Source organism: Vigna unguiculata, chromosome 7, assembly GCF_037176805.1.
Source record: "Vigna unguiculata cultivar grain cowpea cultivar isolate G323 ecotype 2 chromosome 7, ASM3717680v1, whole genome shotgun sequence".
Lineage (NCBI taxonomy): Eukaryota > Viridiplantae > Streptophyta > Magnoliopsida > Fabales > Fabaceae > Vigna > Vigna unguiculata.
In genome coordinates this window covers 6,009,458-6,025,138 of record NC_140798.1, presented here as the reverse complement: position 1 = coordinate 6,025,138, position 15,681 = coordinate 6,009,458, and the positions used below count along the sequence as shown (strand labels likewise).

General features: G+C 31.1%; 1 long non-coding RNA gene across 1 annotated transcript; it reads right to left on the bottom strand.

Annotated features, from left to right (window-relative positions):
- Nucleotides 1–9,492: 9,492 nt before the first annotated feature.
- Nucleotides 9,493–11,851, bottom strand: LOC114192744 (uncharacterized). The gene is made up of 2 exons (XR_014996440.1): nucleotides 10,158–11,851; nucleotides 9,493–10,078 (listed from the first exon to the last, which is right to left on the bottom strand). It is a non-coding gene; the product is annotated as an uncharacterized LOC114192744 (long non-coding RNA).
- Nucleotides 11,852–15,681: the final 3,830 nt, after the last annotated feature.

Sequence of the window (15,681 nt, the reverse complement as noted above, 5' to 3'; positions counted from 1 at the left end):
TATATAAACAATTCACGTGAATAAATGTTAATGGTGTCATCACATGAAAAAATTCTTGAACTATTAGGATCCGTAATAATATTTCTATAATATAAAGAGTTTAACGATCCTATATTTGAACCTTCATCCCACATAAAGCTTGTTGATTTACTTAACACACATTAAACTTATTATATACTATAGAGTGATTTTTCTAAGCCAATTATTGTCATGTTCTCTTAATTTACATCATCAGGTTGTTGTCATACTCTTACCTTGTATATGGATAAGGTATTTAAGAAGGTAATTTATTTTTTTAAAGAATTTGAAATAAATTATGAAAAAAAATATGTTTTTGGATAAATAGTTCTAAAAGAATTGAAATTTTTATAATTTCATTAGAGTAATTGAATTATTTAATATTAAAAAAATTCAAATTTCAATTAAACAAAAGTAAGAACTAAAATTTTTGAATTCTCAAATTCATAATTTGGTCTTTTAGTTTTGTCAATTTAGGTTCGGGTCAATTCAGCTTGACTTAGCTCAAATAGACTTGGTTCGACCTCACATGAGACTGTCCCAACTTAGTTTGACATGTCCATAACATGTGTCTTATTCCAACTCAACTTAATCAAACATGATTGACCTAGACCCAGGCCAACTCAACCTAACATTGGCTCAACTTGACTTGAACTTAATCAAGCTAGGTCCAACATGATCTTCACCAGTGCAGAAAGAGTATTTAGCAGCAATTATTTTTGCTATTCTACCTCGGTTTCAAAACTGAGGCATATAAGGTCGAGGCCAAAAAGGGTCAACTTTTGGCTTCAGGTATTACCTGAGGCAGAAACTCACCTTTATGTCTCGGTTCTAATGAGAACCGAGGCCATATACTCCCACTTTTTGCCTCGGTTCTAATGAGAACCGAGACTGTATGTCCTGTTAACTTTTTAAATAATTTTTTTGTTTTTTGTTATTCCCACATTTTTTAACCTGCATATTTTTTCAGAAAACCAGACCATATCAAACCAAAAACAAAACTATACATTTTATGAAACATAACATCATCGACAATCCAAATACATTTAAAAGTGTCTTGTAACCACAAGTTAATATCCTAATCAATATTATTGTACAACTAAATTATAAATTTTGCACATGTTATCCTACCAAACTTGATGGACTTTGCGGGAATTGGTGTAGTACTCTTGAATGTCTGCAAAATAAGACATTAACTTAAACAAGTAATTAATCACATATACATACAATAAAACTAATACACAATATACTACAAATTCATAGACTCATATTACAAAAATAAGAACCTGAGAGCATGAAAAGTGAAGCGAATAACAATGGGAGGATGCAAAAGTACTCACGTTCCTGAAAGCTACACAGTCCCACCACAATGCAACAATACTTGATAAAGAACACAACCATAAAAACACAAGGAACAATACAAAAAAATAGGAGAAAAAAATAGAAACCAAGAAAATCCCAACAAAATGCAAAAACAACAACCTAAATTGCAAAAACAATTATATAAAACACAAAATAAAAAAAAGGAAATCACGTAATTTTTTGAATTTCAACTAACCACCACACGTAGGGAGAATGTGGCAGAGCGCGACAGTGGCTTGCCGGAACGGGAGCAACGGTGGAGAAGCTTTGTTTGGGGAAAACAAAGAGTTGTTGACGACATAGAATGGTGGCACGACGGAGGCTGGCGCGGTGGCTGCATGAGATGAACCAATGACTGCATGGGACGAACCAATGACTGCATGGGACGAACCAGCGGCTATTGTGGAACCCAAATGATTGCAACAACGTGGAAGGAGGCTCGACGGTGGTTGACAACGTGAATAGAGGCTGGACGACGATGGTTGTGGACTGAGGAGGCACGATAGAGGAGAGAAAACGCGAATGTTGCGTTGTGGGAGACGAAGAACAGTGCTTCGCGTTTTGAATCCCTAATTTGGTATATGGCCTCGGTTCAATTTTTAACCGAGGTAAAATAGTGATTTTTGGCCTCGATTCAATTTTAACTAAGGTAAAATAGTGATTTTTGACTTCGGTTCAATTTTAACCGAGGCCAAATGTCCCTCTCCCAATTAATTTTTTGCTTTAAGTCAGGGAAACCGAAGCCTAAAGGGCTTTATGGTAGCGGGTCTACCGCAACCGAGACAGGAAAGTATATTCCGCTTCGGGTATTGAGGGAACTGAGGCCGAAAAGTGGCGAGAATTGCAAAAATTTCATTGCGCCATTATATGCTTCGGTTTCCTGATAACCAAGGCCTATAACGCGAGTTAAATAGTCAAAACCACACTAGTGCTTGTTCAAACTAGGACCCATCCAAACCTAGTCCAAATCTAATGAATATAGGTTGGCCCTGATTCGAATGGATGTGGACCCACCCTGACCTAAGTTAATTTAGGCCCACATCAACTCTACTTAACCTAGGTTTGAGCTGACTTGGCTTAACTAAGCTCGCTTGGATGAACTTGACTCAACTTGGGATCAAGCATGCTCGACTTAACTTGGTCTTTATTAGGTTAGGTTGGACTTGGTATTGATTGAACTATAATAGACCTAGGCCTAGCCACAATTGACTAGATGTGGGATCAACCTAACTTGAATGCAGTTAGACTCGTCCTAACTTGACTGAATGTGGGATGGCTCAACTCAACTTAACCTAGTCTCAGATAAACCTGAATTTGAACTGACTCAACTTACTTGGGTTGGACTGGCTTAATTAACTTGATCTAGGCCCAAACAAACTTGGCTCAACCTGGGCACGAGCCAACTCAATTCAACACATCCTTAAGCCAACTCAACTCAATCTAGACCCAAACATACTTAACTTAACTTGGGTCTAAGCCAACTCAACACAACCAGGACATGAGTCTACTTGGCTCAAACTGGACACATATTGACTTGACTCGACCTGAACTCAAATCAACTTGCCTTGACTTTAACTTGAATTGACACGGTTTAGCCTTACGAAAGTCTAACATGATGTTATCTTTCTTGGATCTAGTCCGATTTAACATTTCATAACTTTAAAATCATTTTACTATTTTGTTTGACATAAATTAAGAAAAAAATGTACAAATATAAAATAAAAGAATATTAAAAACCTTGATAAAAAATAATATCAATCAATCAATTATACAAAAACATCAACATTAATATTATTTAATTTGTAACATTTATTTAATATTTAAATAATTAGAATACTTTATCCAAATAATAAAATTTAAATTCACCAAATTTAAATAATATTATCCCAAAACAAACATTTTAAATGATATTAATTCAAAATTAAACTGAATTAAAAAGTTCCCGGTATAAGGTGTTTTCATATGCACTCACATTAAACTAAAAGTGCTTTTGTGACTTAAAATGCATTACTTGTATTAACTCTTGGAGATTCTCTTTTGACTATTACTTCTTCTTAGGATCATCATTAGTTTCTTCAAAGTGTAAACAATAATCTACTCAACTCATATTCTTCCAAGAAACAATATAAAGTCCTCATGAGCTAAAGCTATTTGTGAAGCTTAATATATAATTTTTGTAGAGTTTTATGTTTATCATTTTAGTTCTGATTTTTATATTGCGATAACAGACCAATCATGCATATTAATAACTACCATTTGTGAATAACAAATTGAAATACTAATATTAATTATGATGTACATAAAAAAAGTTATTTCCCATTCCTTTATTTATTGCCTCACAAACAGCAAATATTCTTAGAAATGGTATGTCTCCCAAAGTGGTTCAAAATTATCATTCTAAACTTGACATGCTTCATAATTCACATGCATGCCAGCTTGCGTTTATGTTGGCAGAAACGTGTAAGATTATATATATATATATATATATATTCTTTTTTTTTCTTTTCTTTTTATCAAGATCTATGATAATTTTTTTGTTATCTGTTCTTTCTTTCTTGATATTGTTAATATAAAAGAATATGATTTAGAAAATATGACTTTTAAAGAAAAAAATAATAATCAATCATTGTAATCGTACATAGGTCAACAATCACATTAAGAAGAAAATACCAAAAATATTTTAATTAAATATTATTCGCAAAAAAAAAAAAAAATCGGTTTAAATTAACACATCTTAGAGATTCTTAACATTCTTAAGCTTAGCCTGTGTTTTCGTTTTTTTTTATTAGAAATTAGATAAGATCTATGGGAAAAAGTAACATCAAAATATTAATAATTGAATTTGTAAAAAAGTCAATTAAAATTATCAAACACATTATATATTTTGTAATATTGAAAAAAAAATACTTCTTAAAAAACTAACCAATCGCGTGAATAAAATAAAAAAAGTTAACTAATAAAGTTATCAAACACATTATATTTTTTTTTGCAAAACCTTTTTACTTTGATTTCTAATTTTTAAGAGAAAATAAAAAGGCAGATGTAGTGTTATTGGATTTGATATTTATTTTTAAAAGTCTACTTAAATTATATCACAGTTTCATAGTCAAACCAACATTTAGTGGTATATTAAAAACAGTGAAACTATTAAGCGTTTAAAGAATAAGAAAGTTATTAAATTAAATAAAAACAAACAAAATATTTCCAAATGCAGGAAATTGAACCACAATGATATTCTTAGGAGATATGCATGTGATCAAATGATGGAGAGGGCTGAGGCAAAAAGTTTTAAGCCAGGATATTTTTTCCATCCTAATAAAAAAATAACTGGAAATTTTAACCATTCAATAAATAAACATTTCAAATTAACTTTTATTTCATATGTAATTTTAATCTTTTTATAAAGTTTTAATTATAGGATCTTTTATTGATATATGTTCATGCAATTACTAATCGAAACTAATATATATATATATATATATATATATATATATATATATATATATATATATATATATATATATATGTGTGTGTGTGTGTGTGTGTCAACCTAACCATATTTATTGCAAGTTTATCAATAAACTCTAGTAATGGGCCACCTATTATATTATGAGTAACAACTCTAACTATTAAATGATATATTAACAATCAAATAATTAAAATCACTTAATTTTGAGAAACTGAATTATTGAATGTGTTTATAAATATTAAAAGTTCACACTTACAGGGAATAAAATTGGATTTAAATATAAATTAAAAATGATAATACTTAAAGTACTTGCAATTGAGTATTATTATTATTTTTAAAGATTTTACTTAGTTTAAATAGTTAACATTTCAATTTCCTTAGATAAAGTAATTAATTTTATTTTAAAGCATTTTTTTAATTTAAAATATTGATACTAAACATTAATAATAATTACTAATTTTAAAATAAATATTTTAAAAATAATTTTAAATATTTAACAATTCTAAAACTTAAATATTTAATAATTAAAAAAATAACATTAACCATTTTTATTCAATGTTATTGAAGAAAAAAAAAATCTAAATAATGTGTGGAACTCAATTAACAATGTGCTCTAAGGGTGAAAATATTATTAGAATAGGGATGAATAGTTGTGAATAATGTGGACCCATATGAAAAGGAATTCAAAATTCATTGACTTTTTAGGATAGTTTGAATCTGTACTATTTTGAATTGTTAAAATGTTTGAAAAAAAGTTTCAAATTTCAATTAATTTTTTGAACGTCTTATCAAAACAATTTGCTCTGTCCTAGGAAAGTTTAAATTCCTTAAAAAATGAACTACCGTGTTAAATGCTTTCATCCAAACAACTCCTAAAGAGAGAGAGGTGATTATAAATATATATTGGTTAAGTCTATTAGAGAAAGTTGATGACCAAAAAAATTATGAATGTTCATATGGAAGAATATATTAATTGGTGTTGATTATGCTAGGTGAAAAGGTCAATTTCCCACAATTTTGAGGAAAGTTGAATGAAACATGTTAAGATCGAAATTATTGACTTATATGATGTTTATTACTAAAATTTTTCCAAATGAAGAAGATTAAAAATTTGTCTTAAGGAACAATGATGATGACAATTAATTGATTACTTTATCTTAAAAGAAATTATCACTAAATTATCAAGAAGGAAAAAAAAATATTAACATTATAATAAAATCAAATTTGAGAAAATAAAACTTCCCTTTCAAATTTAAAAAAATCATTAAATCACTTTGTTTTGAGAATTTAAATGTAGCATTAAGATTTGTTAATCGGTTTAAGTTTCTCAAAAATTCATCCCAGTAATCTAAGATAAATTGTTTTCCTTTGAGAAATATTATTTGCCATAATAACATAATAAGACAATCGACATGTTTGTAATGTGTCTAAGAATATAAAAAACACATTCTTTTATAGTCTAAACTTTCACATGCATATGAAAGATGTAATATACGAGTTTAGGACACTCTTCAATCTTACATGATACATGACTTGAACGAGCACATGTCGACCCTTTAGAACGATATGTATTTAGCTCACGCTTGTTAGTCGATATAAGACTATTATCATTTAGAACAATTAAACCTAATTTTAATCAAGTCAATCCAATTATCTGGTAATTAATGTTTTGGGTCAAAACTCAGTTAGATAAGATCCATGAATAGTATTATAAATAGCATATTTTAGGAAATATATTAATTATGTATTCATTAACATTTATTATTTTTTGACACATCAAGCTGACTTTCAAATCAAGTATCTTTTGCAAGTGGAGTTATAGGATGAGGGTACTTTTGGAGTTAGAGAATATATATCCCTTAAAATTGTAGTACTTGAAATACTTTAGAAGATTTTACACTATATATCTTAATCCTGTAAGAAAAAAAAAATGAAAATCTTTAATCTAAACTTCAAATGAAAAAAAAAAAAAAGATTTAATGAACTTTCTAAGCCACAGAGATGATTTTAAAATCTTTGAATTGTAAGTAAATTGATTTCTTAAAATATCGTAAGGAGATATATTATTGGTGTTCAACAGAACATTATATACGTTTTTAAAAATAAAGAAAAATAATTAAAATAATATAATAATTAAAAATGACAAAAATAAGATAAGATTATATCTTTGAACTGTATGGAGTCTTTGCTCTCCTTAAATCAATCAATCATTTTTTCTTGCTAATGAAAAATAGGTTGGAAATTTGGACTCTCCCCCACCTATGAATCATTGGTGGATCAAGACACTGACCCAACAAAAAAAAATTGTTTTTAGAATTATTTCAAATAGATAACTTTAATTAAAATATGAAAAAAACCTTTAGCCTATTTTTCATTTAAATATTAATTTGTAATTAGTGTTGGAGAAATTAAATATATAAAAAAACTACCAATACACACACATATTTAATCAACTCTTCTTGATAGTTTGTAATTTTTGGTAGCTTTTAAAATAATGACTATCGGGGTTTCGATTAGTTTAAAATTGACCCTTAAAATTGTTAACATTTTGATTAAGAACAATTGGTAAGACCAATCTAGGGAAAAATGTTAAAATAGGTAGGTGACACGAAATACAACAAATAATAATACTAAGCATAAAATAGTAAAAAATATACATTGTGCATTTTAACTTACACATTAAACCTATATATCTTGTCTATATGTTATATGATATTTGTGCCTAATTTTAAATAATCACATGGATTGATATTGAAATATTGTGTTTAACATTTAAGAATTCCCAAAAGTAATAAAATAAGAACAAACTTGCTCATGTTGTAAGTTTTTATCGTTGGAAAATTTGGTAGGTGTTGGTTGGGCTTACATAACCAAAAATCCGATGATTGTATCAATATTGAGATCAAATCTCATTTTAGGCATTAAAATTTACTATACTCATAAATTTATTCTACTACTATAATTGTTTTATGTAATGTATTTCAGAATGAAATTTGATATTGTATTTCTAAATGAAATTTGTTTCCTATTTTAGAGTTAATAAAATGGTTAATTGTCATTTTATTAAATCTTAAATTGTCTAGTTGGTCAATTTAAAAAGGGTTAAATATGTTTTTTATCCCTCAAGTTTAAGTGAATTTTGGAATTAGTCCATCTTTGAAACTTTATACCAATTTAGTCTTTCATCTTTAGAAATGCGTGGATTTAGTCCTTCTTACCATATTTTGTTGTTTATTTGACATTTTAAACACATTTTATGATAATATTTGAGTTAACACTGAAGCGAAAATGTGTCAAACAGTGTAAACAATTCAAATACTATCATAAAATGCGCTTGAAACGTCATATAAACTTAACAAAATTTGGTTAAAATGACCAAATTCACGCATTTTTAAAGATGGAGGACTAAATTGGTCAATTTTTTTGAAGAGAGACTAATTCTAAATTTTAGTGAAACTTGAGGGACCAAAAACATATTTAACCCATTTAAAAAATTTACTTGTTTAATGTATTAATACTCATACTTTTAAGAATTATTTTTATCTTCTTTATTGTGTTGTACTTGAATAATCTTATGAATTAAATTTGTGTCAAATGACAAGTTTAATTTAATATAATCTTGTTCTATCTTGGTGTGTTTTGCTCTAACTTTTGTGTTAACTCTATTTTTTTAATCTTAGATATAAACTTTTACACTTATATAATCCTTATATTAAATTTAGGGTTTAATGATGAATATCTTTGAGTTATAGGTTTTTTTAATTTAAATTTGTAAAAAATAAACAAATTAAAGTTTCTTGATTTTTAATCTATTAGTTCGATTTATACTCTCGTTAAGAGCACATCATACAACCAATTAAAATGTGTACCACAAGAGATGAAAGTAATTTTCATTGAAGCACAAGAAGTAGACATCAAGCTATGATGAGTTAGTTCTTAGTGACAAGATGATAAAACCCACAAACATGTGACTTGCCAATAACATTCTCTGTATATATACTCTTCATTAACCATAACATTTAATGATGGAAGCATGGCTAGGATCGTCACATGAATTTTAGAGTAATTGATGGAAGCATGTTCAAGACCTTTACAAGGATCTCATATTAATTTTGAATTATAAAATATAGATTTTTTATAATTGTTCTTACCGGAAGGTCCGAATGCAAGTGGTGAGGTTCAGGTAGTCACCTAGGTGGTTACTATGGTTGGAATCTGGCTTGTTGTTGCTCGAATGGGGGAGCTCCACTTGCAAAGACTCTATGTTGCTTAAGTTAGTAAGTGAATTTGTATCTTTGTTTAAAGTAAGAGAATGTGAGTGTTCGTATGTCAAGTCAAGTGAAACACTCGACTTTTTTGTAGTTTAGGGTCTATTGGAACTCGAATTTGCAAAAATGGGCACGTCAATTTTTTTTACCAAAGTAGGTCAAGTCGTCAGGGAGGGTAATGACATAAGAGACAATGTCGTCATCTCCCTTACTAGTTTCTTAATTTTTTTTAAAAAGGTGATGTCGTTATGCAGTGGACCGATTTGTTTGAAATAAAAAAGTGAAGTCGTCCTCACACATGACGACTTCACTTTTTCAATTTTTTTTCTTTTTCGTAGTAAATGAATTTTGATTATTTTTTAGGATTTGGAAGAATAATCAGTAAAAAAATATTAATAGAATAGAAATAAACATTACATTAATATATTTTAACATTGATTAATAATTAAAATACAACATTTAAGTTAGTAGAAAATCATCTATGTCCTCCAGTTCTACATGGAGGTCGTCTTCTGGGTCTGGTTGGTCGTGTTGGTGGTTTTTTTTGGTGTGGTTCATCATGATCATCATCTTCATGTTGATGACTTTGAGAAAATTGGGGATGGTGAACCGTTGTTTTGGGAGTTTGAGAAGGCATTGGCGGAGGATAGAATGGTATTGATGAAGAAGATCCTGAATAATAGGCGGATGATGGTGTCATGGTTGAAGTGCCAAACATTTGTGATGGACCAACACCATAACCTGACTGATGCGGGAAGAAATCGTACGAGGAAGGGACATGTTAGAATTGGGTGTTTGATGGGTTTTCAAACTGAGGGTATGGATGTCCAAACATTTGACCGTGACCCATAGACGATTGCCCAAAAAATTGTTGGGGATGATGTATAAAATCAGGAGAAGACCCGACATGGCTAGTGTAGGGTTGTGAAGTAGGTTGGGATGGTTCTTGTGACATATCATACTGTAAAATAAATAGCAAGGTCATTCCCATGAATAAGTAAGCATGATAAAGAGATGTACGACATTGTAGTAAAACTGACCTCATCAGAAGAAGATTCCGTAATTGGAGATATATAGCGGATAGTGTGGTTTATATACCATTGCATGTAGGGTGTTTCATCACGCATATGGTCATTTCCACTAAATGGTGTACCTTGAATGACCTGATTTTGTCGATCATTCCAAATTGCAATCCAACGGTGATGATGTGCCACCCAATCTCTTTCATTTCTCCCATCAAGTCATTCATGTGGACTTAATCGAGGTTAATTGGGTCAGGCGAGATGTTCTGTCTTAAACCAAATTGACGCATGACCCTATCCGCCTGATGGAATTTGACTGTCGCGAAGCAAATTATAGGGACTGTTGCTCTAGCCACTATAGGGATGTCAACCATAATCAACCGACGAACTTCATTTTGAATATAAGGCCTCCATAAGAACTGAAAAAAATTTGTAGACATTAGTTTCAAATTTAGAAAAATAAATGATTACGTAACTTAATTATTATCTGTCTTGTACGCTCTTGCATATTACGTAACTTAATTATTATTTTGTGGGAGTTGTTCGAAAGTACTATTTAACCAAGAAACTCTAATTGAGTTTCCTCTTATCATCGTCGGTGGTGGAATTACCACCAGATGTTCGTGGAACATCGAGAATATGTCTTACACGATGGTGGGATCGGTGACCACATCTCCATCTATCGGTAGGCCAAGGAGGACTACCACATCCTATAATGTCACAGTGGTCTCTCCATGTGGGAAGTGGAATGTATGAGTTTCTGTCCTCCACCTTTCTAATAAGGAAGTGATTAGAAGGTGGTTGACATCCATGTCTGGAATATACAATGCGTGTCCAAAACCAGCCTGTTCCATTAAAAATTTGACACGCGGATCAATTAAATCTTGGTTGTTTAGAATCCAGACTCCAGCTCGTCTTGGTCTAAGAACTCGTTCGTTGTCTTCCCATAAGTCCTTTGTAATATGTTCATGCTGAAGGCGGAGTAATGACATATTCGGGGGAAGGTGTCGATTGTTAGCCATACTTAAAAAAAAGTGGGTGAAAGGAAATTAGAGTAAGAGGAAAATATTAATTATAAACATCATAACTATTGACTAAAACGTGATTTGCAAATTAAAAGTTAAAAAAATGCAAACCTTGAAAATAGTAGCAATGAAGTTGGTGAAGAAGTGTTGCTGGAAAATGAGAGCAAATTGTAACGAGACAACCCAAGGAAAGTGAGAGCAAATTGTGTATGAAATAAGCCAATGCATGAAATATATTACTGCATTGGTTGGTGTCCAGTTGCACTCCCTAAATTATTGTACCCTGCATTCAAATTAACAATGAATGAGGTTCTGAAAGCATCAAAATAATTGCTGAAAAGTTGTCGTAGTAGACCATTGCATGCAAATTGAACAGGAAGGAATCTCTGCAGTGCACTGTTGGAAGCAAACCCGTGAAAGACCCAGCTCCCGTGAACGTGAATCAGCGTCTGAGGAGAGAGAAATCGTGCTCAGGGGGATCAGTTTCCAGCAAAACCGTGCACACCATCAACGTTTCCACACAAAATCGTGCGCAACAACACTAATTTCTATGTAATGAAACCGTGCTTGCTAGGACCGGTTTCTATTAAATGAAGCAAAAACCGTCCTCTGCTGGATCGGTTCCCCATTAATATGATAATTAATGTCGTGGTCGTGGTTAGCGACTTCATTATAGCGAGTTATTAAGTTTCAATTCATTTAATATGTTTTATGTAGCCAAAATTAAAGCACCTAGTTCATTTAATATGGTTTCTTCACACAAAATTAAAGCCCCTGTTTTCATTGATGACGACTTTGGTTAATTAAATGAGGAAGTCATTGTCATTAATTACGGTTTTAGTAAATTAAATGAAGAAGTTATTGACATTAATTACGGTTTTAGTAAATTAAATGAGAAAGTCGTTGACATTAATTACAGTTTCAGATAATTAAATGAGTAAGTGATTGATATTAATTACGGTTTTAGTAAATTAAATGAGGAAGTGGTTGACACTAATTAAAGTTTCAGTAAATTAGGGTTTCTGATGCATACCCATTTCAAACGTGTACTTATGTGAGAAAAGCTATCTGTGCACAACACTTATTCAGTCATAATTTATATTCTTTCTCTGGTGGTGAAATTTTCATACAATGGCTGATTCGTGTAATCAGTATCCTAATATTCTTTCTGAGTTTAGTGAGGATGAGATGAATACCATAGGTGAACCAGCTCCAAATAATTGTCAATACTCACGGTGGGATCAACCTCAACAATATTCACAACCTAGTTCTTAGGCCCAACTACCAAACCAGTATACAGTCCCTACAATGGCTTAGGGATCATCAAGTCAAAACGGCTCCTCAAGTCACACTTCCTTTCAAACTTCAATTCTAGCGAGTGAACAATAACTAAGTATCGGCATGTGTTTCGACACAAAGGAGTCGACAATGTCATATATAAAGCAATACCATATTGATAATGGTTTTAGATTTTTGGTTCTTGAGAGCAAATCTGATAAATATATATGTCAATGTATCGACTACAAAAAGGGTTGCCCATGGCGTTTACGGGCTTCTTATAGCAAGCGCAATTTCAAGTGGGAAATAAGGAAGATTGACGGTTCACACACATGTTTGTCAACCATGCAACCTACAGATCATGTCAATCTTGATTCCAACCAAATTGGTTCTATTGTCATCAACTCTGTAAAGTAAAATCCTTCCATACCTATCAAGTTGTACAAGAAAGTAACCCCGACACAATAATTCAATGCACAAGACCTCATGTAGTTGTCAATGGCCAACCTGACCCTTCTTGCTATATTATGGAACAAGTATTTTGGTCTTTTGGACCATGCATCCAAGGATTTAATTATTGCAAGCCTGTTGTCCAAGTAGGTGGGACATTTCTCACATGAAGATATCAAGGGACATTGCTAACAGCGCTTGCTCAAGAGGTCACGTAATATATTCTCTTTGGCCTTCGCGATAGTGGAAGGAGAAACAAAGGAGACCTTAATCTGGTTTTTTCAACTCCTAAGGGAGTACGTGACACCACAATCAAACCTCTGTTTGATAACGGACAGGGGGAAAGACATATTGGCAACACTACAATCTGAAGAAGTAGAATGGGAAGCAAATGGTCTGCAATCAGTATACTGCATACGCCATATTGCTTCAAACTTCAACAAAAAGTTCAAGAATCACGAGTTGAAAAGACGGTTAAAGAATATGGGTAATATTTTTTTTTTCATTCACCATATTATTGCATTTTAATATAATTGTATGCATAAATTAAACTAACTAATATAATTGCATTTTAACAGCTTATGAAGTCAAACAACCCTTATTGGATGCAAAATTGGCGACATTGAAATCTCATTCACCCGAAGTGGCAACTTGGATTGATAGGATACCAGTACAAAAGTGGACTCAGGCCTACGATGGGGGTAGTAGATTCAGACACATGACAACAAATATAGCAGAATGTATGAATTCTATTTTAAAAAGAGCTCGTTCATTACCAATTTGTGCTTTAATTAAAGCAACATTTGAAAGGACCGCAACATGGTTTGTTGAGAGAGGGGTTAAGGCAGACTCCATGTTACGAGCAAGCCACCAGTATCCCAGGAAATTAATGCTATTATTAGAAAAAATCAACAACAACCGGGAGTGTGTCAAATTCGTCGATACTCAAGAGAAAATAATGAATTTAAAGTTTAAGAGATGTTTTCTCCACATGATCATCGCTTACCAATGTCTTTTACAGTTAGATTAAATGATTGGTGGTGTGATTGTGGTCACTTTCAAGCTCTTCGACTGCCTTGTCATCACATAATAGCTGTGTGCTCTTTCTCTCATGTAGATCTAACCTCATATATCCATCCAGTTTATAGCCTCTACAACATCAACAAAGCATATGAAATACAATTTCATCCGGTTAAGAATAAAGAATATTGGTCCACATGCGCCGTAGGGTACGGGGAAGACCACTAACTAATAGAATCCATAATGAAATGGATCAACCAAATCCCAACAGACGAAGTAAATATTTATATTGTAGGAATGAAGGACATCATAGAGGAAATTATCCTTATCGTCAGTAATTTATTATTTTATCCAATTTTAGTTTATTTTTATTATGTAATTTTATATTATCTAATCTATTTTATGAAGTTAATTTATTGTAGGAATAAAAATAATTACAAATACAATCAATATAATTTTTATATCTAACAAAATTTGAAAAAAAAATAAAAAATTCAAAAAATATTGATAACTCATCAGTTTAGAAAAAAACAAGTAACGAAAACTGAAAAATTATAAAAAAATTTATCAAAACTGAAAAAAAAAGCAAAACCGTTAAATTAAAAAAAAAAGAAAAAAATCTAAAATATTTAAAAAATAAAACAAGGAAAAAAAATAACAAATAATTAAAACTGAAAAACTGAAAAGTTAAAAAAAAAAAATTAAAAGTGAAGTCGTCATGTTACAGGACAACTTCACTTTTCTATTAAATAGAAGTCGTTATCTGACGCAACGACATTAATTTAAAAAAAAAAAGTGAAATCGGCCTGGTGGAGAACGACTTCACCCCGAAAGTCGTCCTCCTAGGTAATGACTTGACCCAATTTAAAAAAAAAATCAACGGACCCAATTTAAAAAAGGGACCCTAAAATACAAAAAAGTCGAAACACTCTTATTTATAGTGTCATTTTAACTTGGGACTTGCATTGGTACCCATTTAGCCAAATAGCAATTGTCTTACTGTGATATTTTGACTAGGGCTTGATATCTCCTCAAATATGTAGAACAATTACAATTGTGTTGACGAGATTAGCGGATGTATGAGTGTTATGTCCAATAGAGGTGCGTTGGGCCTTGGTAAGTTATGTCCTCTATTAGGCTGGGTAAGTACAATAATTTTGTAATTTTTGTGTTTGGACTTTATCAGACCTTTAATCGTGTTGGATTTTTTTTTTGTATTTAGACCCATAGTATATAAGTTTTTGTGAGACATATTAGTACACAAATATGAGTAAATGAAAAAATGAGTTTCTCTCTCAAGTCTCAAAGTTCTTCTTCAAACCACCGATCCTTATCTTTGAATTTTTCATTCAAAATGGCGGATATTCCTTATTTATATTGGAATATCCTTTAAGTGGGCGTAACTTTCTTCCGTCTCGCAAATCCCTAAAATCGACGTCTTCTATTTTTCTCCAATAATTTTAGGGTTCATACCTATTTGTTTCGAGATGCGAATTTGACCCGTAATCTGAAACAAACTTAAAAGATAATCATTCGAGTTGTAGTTACCAACGGATGGACGCTCTTCTTTGAAATTCTGTTTGGAAAAAAATGTAATAAAATGTTTGAAATTTTGGTTGATATGATTTGAGTAGTTAACTGAATCATATTTTTTGTCTTAAGTATTACGATGTACAAAAATATGTTTATATATCGGGGATTAAATTAATACAAAATTTTTCTAGAATATTTTTAATAATTATATACCAAGAGATAATTGAACTCAAAAT